Below are 11466 nucleotides of genomic sequence, written 5' to 3' on the forward strand. Positions count from 1 at the left end.
GATGACTTAAACGTTGAAGTCAGGTCGAAGTCATATTATATGTATTTTTTTTTCTTTTTCTTTTGGTGTATTAGAATTCTCCTTACATGATTGATCATATTTTAAAGTTTAGTCATTTTCTATCAAATAAATTTAATATAATTATATCGATTTCTTTATCATAAAGGAAAATTAAATGTAACTAAAATACATATTATACAAATATATGTATAATCAATGATAAAATATATATTAAATATAAAAAGAAAAGTAACATTACTTTTTGATCCCTATTACTAATAGCATGATGGATGTTTAAAAAAAACGGAGATTTATGAAAATTTAAACCTTCAAAAGCATGGTGTAATTGTAAAAAACTTATAAATTGATTGTGTTTTTGTTAAAATAAGTGTAATTTACACAAAAATTTAATTGTAATTGTGTCATTTATTTATTTATTTTTATAAGAACAATTATTCGTTAAAATTTATTTTTGATTGATTTGTTATGAAAACAAATCAAATTTAAATACATTATAAACCTGTTAATTTACCTGTGCTTCATTAATCTTGATTCAATAAATTTATTTGCATTATAGAATAGTATAAAAATTTAACTTTTTTAAACTTGTCTTAATCAAATTGAATAAAGCTTGCTTAAGATTAGTTAAATGATAACGGTAAATGCTAACGAGTGTCTTGAGTCATTGATCCAGTGAACAGTGTCTTGAAATAATTGAAAAAGTTAAAAATATATGAAATTTAATAGGAAAATGTCTCGTGGCTTGGGAGAACTTGTTAATAACAAAGACATTAAATTTACATAATATTTTTCTCCTTAAATTTTTAAATCAAATTCAAATAATTGATTACACAACTTGATTAGTTGGTGTTGACAACGTTGGATACTAGAAGGGGTTAACTGTTTTTATATTAAGACTGAGAACAATTTTTTTAGTAATTTTTTGATTTTTTGACTAAAATATAATGTAAAAAAATTAGTATATTTAGAATAATTTTTTAGTTTTTTATAAAAATATGTGTAAAAAGTAGAGAGAAAAGAAAATTTTTGACTTTTTAATATAGATTGTTGATTTTTTGATTTTTTTAATGACTTTTTGACTTTTAAATTAAAAGTGATGTTGCCAAACGAAACCTAAAATTACGTTTGGAAATTGTGTTTTCGTATTTGTTTGTAGAAAATTTATTGATAAATTTTATAGGAGAGAATGGCCTATTTTTGAAAAGGGAGTTAAAAGTGATTTTTCAACTTTTTAAAACCCCCCCCCCCTAAAAAAAAAAAATTAAAAAGTCAAAAAAAAACTAAAAAATCAACTTTTAAGCATATTCACAAAACACCCCAATGTTAATTCATTTAGTCTTGAGAATTTTTTTATAAATCAAATAGTTTTGTTATTTTAAGAAGTTGTATTTATTTGATTTGATATCATTTGAGTTTAAGTGAATGCCTTTTTGTGATTTATTTTTCTAATTTTTTAATTCGTTTTTACGATGAGAATGAAAATGTGAGGTATGAAAGATTCTTTTTGAAATGATGGATAGCTGAAGTGTTGGTTGTGTGTTATATTATATTGTTATACTAACGAATTTTTTTGTGTGTTATATTGGCGTGTTACATTGGGTAAAAGTACACTAAAGAGTTTTTGTGTGTTACGGTGATTGGAATGTTATGTCTGAAAAAAATACACTAAATAACTTTTTGCAAATGTTACGTTGTTAAGTTTGAAGACATTAGAGTGTTACGTTTACAAAAACACAATAAGGAATTTTTTTGAAGTGTTACGTTTGTGTTTAGTTGGGAGATTTGGGAAGGAATTTGAAAAAGAAAATGGAAAATATAAACAGGGCCGGCCCTGAGATTTTCGGGGCCCAAAACTGATAATCAATTAATAAATTTCTAGGGCCCTTCACATTTTTTTTTATTGAATAAAAAAAAATTGTAAGTAAAGGACAAAAAATTTGTGTCAAAATCACAAAAAAATACTAGCATTACATTACAATAACTAATAAGTATCGCTTGATCCTCACTCTTCTTATATTTTTAGAAGCAAATAAATCAATCATACTTGCATAATCTAATTTTTTTGCAAAATTATTTTCAATGAATAACAATACTAATTATTTTAAATAGGTCATTCAATTTTTTAATCGATTAATTTATTTTAAGTTAATTTGGGTCTTCCTTAATTTTTTTGGACTTAAAATATACTTAATATATTAGATTAAACTATAATAAGAGAAACCCCTTTTTTTGATCTATTTTCAATGGATAACAATGCTAATTTTTGAATGGCCTTTTAATTTTTTAATGGGTCAATTTGTTTAAAGTTAGTTTGGGCTTTTTTTTTTAATTTTTTTAGACTTAAAACATACTTAATATATTATACTAAATTATAATATGAGGGGACTCCTTTTTTGAATCTATTTTGAGGGGCCCTAGGCCATGGCCTTGTGGCCTATGTCCCAAAGCCGACCTTGAATATAGATGAAATATGAATAAAATATATATATATTTCACATAGTTTCACACACTTTTTCTATTTTCCTTTTTCAAATCTCTCAACCAAACACAATTAATTTCAACATTATGGAAAAACTCATATATTAACCCTCAACACAAAACACACGCGCATTTATATTTGGTCCTTTATATAATCCATACCAGAATGAGATATTTGGGACCATAAGAAAAAAAAAAATGAAGAACCAAACAGTTCATAAGATCATTATTTGAAATTTATAGGTATTTCACTTTTTGTTTAATTTTTTAAACTTTTTTATAAAAGGTAAAAAAAATTAATGTATTTGAAATTTATTTTTTTAATTGCATCAAAAAAATCATGAATTATTGAGATATTTAGTTTTTTAATTTTTTAAATTTTTATTTTTTTTTTAGTTTAATCAAAAAAAATTAAGTTGCCAAAGGGGACTAAAGTGGAGATGGGGTGTTTTTTCAACTTTTTCAAGTGTTATAAAAGTCTTCTAAAATTTTGATTGGTTTGTTGTAGATAAGAGAAACTTCCCCGAAATGTTGTATAATCAAGATTGACAGGGTAGGTGTATCAGGGTCCCACTAGGACAAAATCCCTTTATTTGATTTGAATAGTCATCAATCTTGATAGGCTTCGTTTGGCATTAGGGCTGAGAAATGAATCCGTGAAATTCGTAATTTGATCCAGTCCAGTTCAATTTGATAGGTTTGGATTGATTTTTTGAATCCGCGGTTCGATTCCGGATTGAAGAATTAAAAATCCGTAGTTCACGGATTGGTTCCGGATTGAATCCCACGGTTCCGGATTGGAACCGATCCGAACCGTATACAAATAGTCTATATTTTTATTATACATCCTCCCCCATAGTATCTTCTCTTATTCTATGTAAAATCTAAACTCAAACTTAAAACCGTATAATATCTTCTTTTATTACTTTTGTTTGTTAATTTTAAGTTTTAATTTGCAATGGTCTAAATACTTATGGTGAAACCAGTTTTCTTATGATTGTTTAAATTCTAGAACAGTATGTCGTTATTATAAAAAAATATATTGCTATTATGAAACTAATATAACGCTATGTTTATATTTTTATGAAATTCAAGTGTTATATATATATATATATATATATATATATATATATATATTATTTAATTATGTGAATCTGTGGTCCTAAACTGATTTCGGATTGGTTCCATGATTTAAACGGATTGGATTGGTTCCAATTTTTCAGGAACCGTAAATAACAGATTGGTCCTGGTTTTACCCCAATCTGGTCCAATCCGGTCCAATCCGGACCATGCTCACCCCTATTTGGCATTATACGTTAGGATTAAAATAGTCACAAAATAATAAAATACTAAAAAATTAATAAAATAAAATATTATGTTTGAATTATAATTATTTTAATTTTTCTCTCATAAAAATTTAAAAAATTCATCCTAAACGAGACTTTTTAATCTATATTAAAAGCCAAAAAATTAAAAAATTAACCCACTTCTCAAACAAAGGTTAGAGATCATAGCTATCAATCTTGATCACATTATTTTGAAAAAAAAACAAAACAAAACAAAACAAAACCAAAAATTAAAAAAATTAAAATTTAATTTCATACACTTTTTTCTCCAATTTTTAACACCATTTTTATCTTTTTTATTATTTTATATTTGTTTCAATAAAATTTTCTCCTCAATAATTGCTTTACATCTATTACCTTTTGAGAGGAGATAATAGATGTAAAGCAATTATTGAAAAGAAAATTTTATTGAAACAAATATAAAATATTGTAAGGTCTTTGCTTTACATCTATTATCAATTATCTATTATATATACAATATATTATTAAAAAATATTGTAAGGTCTTTGCAATTTTAAAATGCACGTGTCATGTTGTTATTGGTTGTCCCAACTTTTTAAATAGTTATTCGAATTCCTTTTAGAGAAATTTGACTATAAAACTCTTTTACCTTCTTTTCATTGTTAAAAGGACTAAAAAAAAAGTTATACTTTCTAAACCTTCTGATAATTATAAAGTCTTGCATAAAGTACAAAATTTATTATTTAAATATTTTATTAGACTCCTCTCAACTAAATCTTCTCACCTTCTTCACCCACTCTCTTCCCACCTTCTCTCTCTTCTTCCCTCTTCCTTCTCCTATTTCTCTCCACTCTGCATCCAAAGTCGTTGCATCCTCCAACGCCACTGCCATCGTGCTTTTCCTCACCGCCGTGAGATCTCGCAGAAAAGCTTCAACAAGTTCTCTCTCCCTTCACTTTCACCGATAAGGTGGTTACCAGCGATTTTGGACATGAGTGAAAGAGAGATTGATGGGAAATACCACTACCATACAGATCTGAGAAAGAAGGTTCAAGATCTGAACGATTCATTTTGTGAGATCTCGCTAAAAAGCTTCGGAAGACGGCACAATTAGCCCCATCGTCATCCTCTCTTCTTACTGTTCTTTATCTCTCTCTCTCTCTCTCTCTCTCTCTCTCTATATATATATATATATATATAGATATATTGTGACGCCCTAATTTTTTTTTTGGAACATCATAAAAATTAAATAAAAATAATTGGCTAGATAAAATTTTAACTACTAATTAGGGAATTTTAAACTCTTACATAATCAAAGTCCAACAACAAAATAAAATTAAAAGTTCACATATAACGTCACAACATTGTTAAATACTAATACAAGAGATAATAGAATTTTATTTGGATAAAATCTTAACTCTAAGTTAGCCAAGGTTCGATATTAGCAGCAGCTCCAAATTCAGCCTCAGTCTCTTCTTCGACATAATCTGGCATGAAATGTCAGGGCAACAAAATATGTGCCATGAGTTTTGCAACACAGCAAGAAAACAAAACCAACCTACCATTCTTTTTGAGAGAAAATAATGAGGTTATAAACACGAGATAATAATATAATCGTAAGTATAAATTACAACCATTAAAATAATTCAAATAATTTTAATAAATTAGGTGACCCTTGAAATCTCACCAAAGAGGTTTAACTTACCAACCACTAAGTCATGGCTACAGTTAATTTGGAAACCCCCCCTTGGTCAAATATTCAAAAACTACCAAAGATGCCCACGCTCAGAGTTATATACCCATGCCGTAACATCCATGGTCTGCCCCAAGGGAACGGTCTACCAGGGGTACGTAACTTCCCTGCGTACCACCTGCACATCCACCATGATTCCAAAACCAAATACCGATAAGGGTTCAAATAATCCACGTGCCATCTTAGGGTTTCGCGGCACAATTTACTTAAAAATTATTAAAAATCAGGGCTCACCCTGAATACCCGGTATTAACCCTCTATCAGTAACTTTATATATACCATTAATCATTTCGATTAATTTATATATTAAACATAAATTATTCAAATCTCAATCACCAATAATGTTATACCAACTCAAAAAAAACTCCCAACATAAAACAATATACATGTCACACAATAATAATTCAATGTACAAAATTTAATAGACAATTAATTTAAACCATGGTATGAACATAATAACTTAGATACAAGAAATAAACCATAATCACACATGTACGAGCAAGAAATAATCTTCTCGTATAATCCTGTTGATCAAGTCCGCGCTCCTTCAAACGTCGTCGCTTTACTCCCTGAAACACAAACGTGAGCTAGCCGGCGGTGTGTGTCGGATACCTCTCCGATGCCTAAGTCAGCAATATAGACAAATAGACAAAAGCTCTGTGTATTCGCGAATCAAAGTTGTGTTACCTCTCCATAGGTGATGTTGTGAGCTTTTATAGGGTCCCAGTGGCACAATCCAAGTAGGACTCTTACTCCTCCATGTAGAGTCCTCCTAGGAATCACCTTCCTGAAAGATAATGCTCATCCTTCAGCACCCCCCTCACTACTTAAACCAAGTGAGATGGTTCTACCACGATTGGATGTCAATATGACCGAGATAACATGGCCATGCTAAAGCCGCAGACTAGACGGAGCTCCCACTAGCTCGGTTCTTCCTTTCACTGCGTGTACCTCGGTTTGACATATTCCAACTATGTTGTCTGAGACAGGACTAATCACATCAAGCTTGGACCGAGCTAACCAATAACAAGGTTCTGAGGAAAGCTCAACATACTTCGGCCCAATATAGTACGACCGAGCTAACTGTCACCACGCCGACCGTGGTAACCGAGCTAACCACCAAGCTCTTTCGGACCGGGCTATCTGCCAGGCTCCTCTAGACCAGACTAATTACTCGGCCCTTTTACTCGGCCCTTTTACTCAGCCCTTCTTACTGTGGCCCACAGAATGGCCCATTACCCAGCTCGGCCCAATTTATATATAAATTACCCTCTCAATTACCCCTTAATTCCATCTGCGTAGCATGATAGGGATTACCTGTTACCAGCCGAGCTTAAAAAAAAAACTTTAGCCTTCCAACCGAGCTAAATTTACATCGTGCTATCAATCTGTCCGGTCACAACGTCTCTTCAGTCTCTAACTGAATCGATTTCTATTCCAAGGACACATGGCAGACTCTGATTAGCCAAATGCAGCTGTCACGCCGTCTTCGTACTCCGCATTTTTTGAACAGTCCCGCTTTTTTGTCCTTCCCTCTACACAAAACAAACCCTTCGTTTTGAATCTATCACTCCACTATTCATTACTTTCTCTCTTCGAACCTCTTCTTCCTTATTCTCTTGCAACTATGGAGCTCGTGTTCTTGCTGATACTACCTCCATCTTCAGTGTCGTCACCTTGAACTGGTAAATGATTCAAATCTTCTTCCTTTCTGTTGATTTCACACCTCTTTTTGCAACACAAAGCATGTTTATGTTTTTCAAAGCATATGTTCCATTTTTGCTTCCATTTTTTGAAAAAACCTTTGTAATATAACCACTGGTACTCACGAATAAACTAAAGAACGATGTATTTGATCCAAAATCACATATCAACCGAACTAGGATACTGTTTGTATTAGATGCAAGCATAGCCACAACCAACAACCGCACTAAAACTTATGTCATACTTGTGGTTTCCATAAGTATAAGCTATCGCACCGTACTAGGTTTGCGCAATACTAACACTACTAAAGAAAGGGCCTTTTGAGTCGGTTTTTTGAGTCGGCAAATTTTACCATCGCAAAAGGTAGCCTTTTTGAGACAGCACAGAGTTACCGACTCAAATACCAAACCTTTAACGTCGGCACCTTTGGCCGACACAAAAAATTAATATTTGATAGCATTATTTGAGTCGGTTGAATTTACCGACGCAAAAGATAGACCTTTTGAGTCGGCATAGACCTTTTGCGTCGGCAAATTTGTGCCGACACAAAAAATTAGACCTTTTTGTGTCGGCAACTGATGCCGTAGCAAAAAAAAAAAATTATAGCCAAGATATATATATTTACTTGATTATATTTAATAAATATATTTATTTATACATATACTTTTATATTAATATTGAGTGTATATACTATAAATAATATATATCTCGTTTAATATCTGAAAGAGGTATGGTGGTGAAGTGGATTTGGTGCGGTGACCGCGGGTCAAATTGTCCAAATGGTGTGTGTTCGAAACTTGGGAGCCTCAATGAGAAAATTATGAGTTAAATTTTTTAAAACATTTAACCACTTTTTGAGTCGGCAATCTACCGTCTCAAAAAATTAAAACCTTTTGCGTCGGCAGATTGCCGACTCAAAAACTTTTTGCGACCCCACTATTTTCGTCCCTTGAGTTGCCGTCGAAACGCCGTCGCAAAAAGTTTTTGCGTCGGCAAATACGCTATTTACGACGGCACGCTGCCGACTCAAAAGCCCTGTTTTCTAGTAGTGTAAGCTGGAAAGCCTCAACCACCGACCGAGCTAAATCTTGGGGCTAAACCAGCTCCCTTAGTTCAAACCGAACTAAGAATGCTGCCCCGATGGCTTGACTGGGCTGAAGCCCCTTGCTTAAACCGGGCTAACACTGGATAGCATTCCATGTAACCGAGCTAGGACTTCATTTATCTTGCCTATATTTCTTGTAGCACGGTCCCACGATCTGTGCTTAACACCTTTCTTTTTCACTTTGCAAACTCTAACTAGGTTACCCAGGCACTCCTTTGCACGTCCAACTGAGATACCCATTATCTGTTTGGCGCCGAGCTAATACTGCTGGCTAATTTATACATAATTTAAATCCTTATGGGTAAATATAGGTTTTTAGTGAACTCACCAGGTTCTATGGCCGAGTTCCGAAGGGACTACCATATCCCTGATGATGTTCATCTCACTCTAGCCGAACTAGATACCATACCTTGGGAAAACCCTGGCTTTGTTCCTTTTACACTTCTTTCCATTATAGAAATCGGACTAAGATTCCCTATACAGCCCCTTCTTTGCGAGTTCCTCAGACAAACCAACCTCTGCCCAACCCAACTTTCCACAAATTCATACCGCATAATAAATGGCATCGCCGAGCTAAACTGCCGGGCTGGCCTTAACCTTGGTTTAGCCGAGCTTTTCCATCAATACTCCATAGGATCCAATGAAGGTGGCTGGGTTTACTATTTAAGAATAAGGCGCCGACGTGAAAAGATAATAAAAGATACACCGGATAAGGATGTTAATGACGATAATTTTTTCTGGGTTTCTGGGAATTTTGAATATCATGAGGCCCAGATCTCAGGCGACCGAATAAACTGGGACAAAGGAGTTGCCGGTAATTACCTCGGCTTAGTTTTATGCTTTCTTTTATCTCGGCTTTCATACGCTGAACCACACTGATTGTTGTCTTTTTTACTTCTTGCAGATTTGAACTTTCTCAAGTCCCAGTACAGTTACCCCAACTTAAACACACTTCGCGCCGCGCTGCGATATCCCAATAGAAGTTGGGCCAAACTACTGGAATTTGAACCGACGTATAGACATAATAGTAAACGGAAGACCAAGGTGACTGACTTTTTGTTGGAAGCCTCTCCTGAACCAGACCCATCCTTGCCTGAAATCAACCTGATCCGACTAACTGCAGAACAAGAAATGGCCAAGAAGAAAGCCGTAAGAGCCCTTCTGACCGAAACAAACCAGCCTGAGGTACCACCGACCGGCCAAACACAAGAGGCCGTGGTAGCCCTGCCAACCCATCAGCCTTTAACATCTTGGGCAAGTAAGCGTGCTCGGATTTCTCCACCGGAGCCACACCTTGTCGATGAGGATGAAACCGTGCTTCCTCCAACCGCAATACCAAGCCCGCAACCTGAGAGCTCGGACCGAGCTAACTCTTCTGATTGGGCACCAAAATTATCGTACCAGAACCGAGCCATCCGAGACACAGATTTAGTGATGGTAGACAAAGATCACATGCTGGCCTTCAATCTGGCTAAGAGCGTGTGTCTGCCCCCTGATATAGATCATCATGCCCACCTAACCGAGCTAAAAGCTATCCGTTCGGCCACCAAATCAATGGTGCTAGTGAGTATTCTTTCCTTTATCTTCCTTTTTTGTGCAACTGTTAGCTTGGTTCTTACTCCAATTTGCTTACCATATTTATGCAGGCCATACAGAAGAACCAAATTGCTCATAAGCATGTGCTAGAGCTACGCAAAACAACAAGGCAAGCCTTGGTAGAGGCTGACCAGAAGACGGCCGAGCTAAACGAGGCCAAACAGAAAATAGCCGAGCTTGAATCTGAGGTCGCTCGCCTTATTGGTGTAGTTAACACAGCCGAAGTAGAGAAACAAAAAGCTTTGACCGAGCTAAAAGACTACTACCTGCGTGAGCTTGCCACCATTGAGGAGAAGAAGACGGCCGAGATAACTGACCTCGAGAAGAAGATTGGTGATACAGAAGACCACGGCTTCAAAGAAGATGAAGCAACCTATATTCTACAGTGCGAAGCTACCAAGGATCTATTTTTTAAGTGCGGGTAGAAGGCGGCGGTGGAACAGCTCAGTCACAGTCCAGAGACTGAGGTTTTCTTGAACCCTCCATCGTAATTCATACCGAGCCGTATGGCGGAGTATGCAGCCGTCATTTAACAAAAATTCCTTAAATCTGAGGATAATGATGAAGAGGCCGTGCCTAATAATGCCCCGGTCGTCAATGATCCTGTCATCCAGTTAGCTCGGGTGGAACTACCGATGGAAAACCTGACAACCGAGCTACCAACTGAAACCAGGCTCCGAGTCGAACTGGATGCTGATCTTGACGATCTGTTTGCTTGACTCTGTATTTTCTTCTTTTTTTTTACTTTTTGGAAAGAAAACTATAACCGGGTTGAAATCCCCTCTTTTGTAACACTTGATTTACATTCTCAATGAAATCGTCTCTTATTTTCTTCAACTGTCTGTTCGATTTACGCCTATGATATAATCTGAATGAAGTAAATTCTCTGGCCAAGATATTTTATCCCGGTCTTAACTTTGTAATCTAGCTATCTATATCTGCCAACCTCTTTAGCCTAGATTCTTATCTCGGCTGAAGAACAACAAGTGTTGGTTTTTTCTAGCCAGCCTCTTCAACTTAGATCCTTACCTCGGTTGAAGAACAATAAGTGTTGGTTTTTTCCAGCCAGCCTCTTCAACTTAGATCCTTACCTCGGTTGAAGAACAATAAGTGTTGATTTTTCCAGCCAACCTCTTCAGCTTAGATCCTTATCTCGGCTGAAGAACAATAAGTGTTGGTTTTTTCTGCCAACCTCTTCAGCCTAGATCCTTATCTCGGTTGAAGAACAATAAGTGTTGATTTTTTCAGCCAACCTCTTCAACTTAGATCCTTATCTCGACTGAAGCACAACAAGTGTTGGGTTTTCCAACCAACCTAGAGTAAAGTGTTTAGTTATTCCGACCAAATGTCCTGCAACCTGGATCCTTATCCTGGGCTTAGGAGGGGTGTTGGTTTTTCCAACCAACCTCTAAGTTGGTTATTCCTGCCAACCTAGAGTATAGTGTTTGGTTATTCCGACCAAACGTCCTGCAGCCTGGATCCTTATCCTGGGCTTAGGAGAG

The sequence above is a fragment of the Camellia sinensis genome, chromosome 9, assembly GCF_055761805.1.
Source record: "Camellia sinensis isolate YWXY chromosome 9, ASM5576180v1, whole genome shotgun sequence".
In the NCBI taxonomy this organism is placed as follows: domain Eukaryota; kingdom Viridiplantae; phylum Streptophyta; class Magnoliopsida; order Ericales; family Theaceae; genus Camellia; species Camellia sinensis.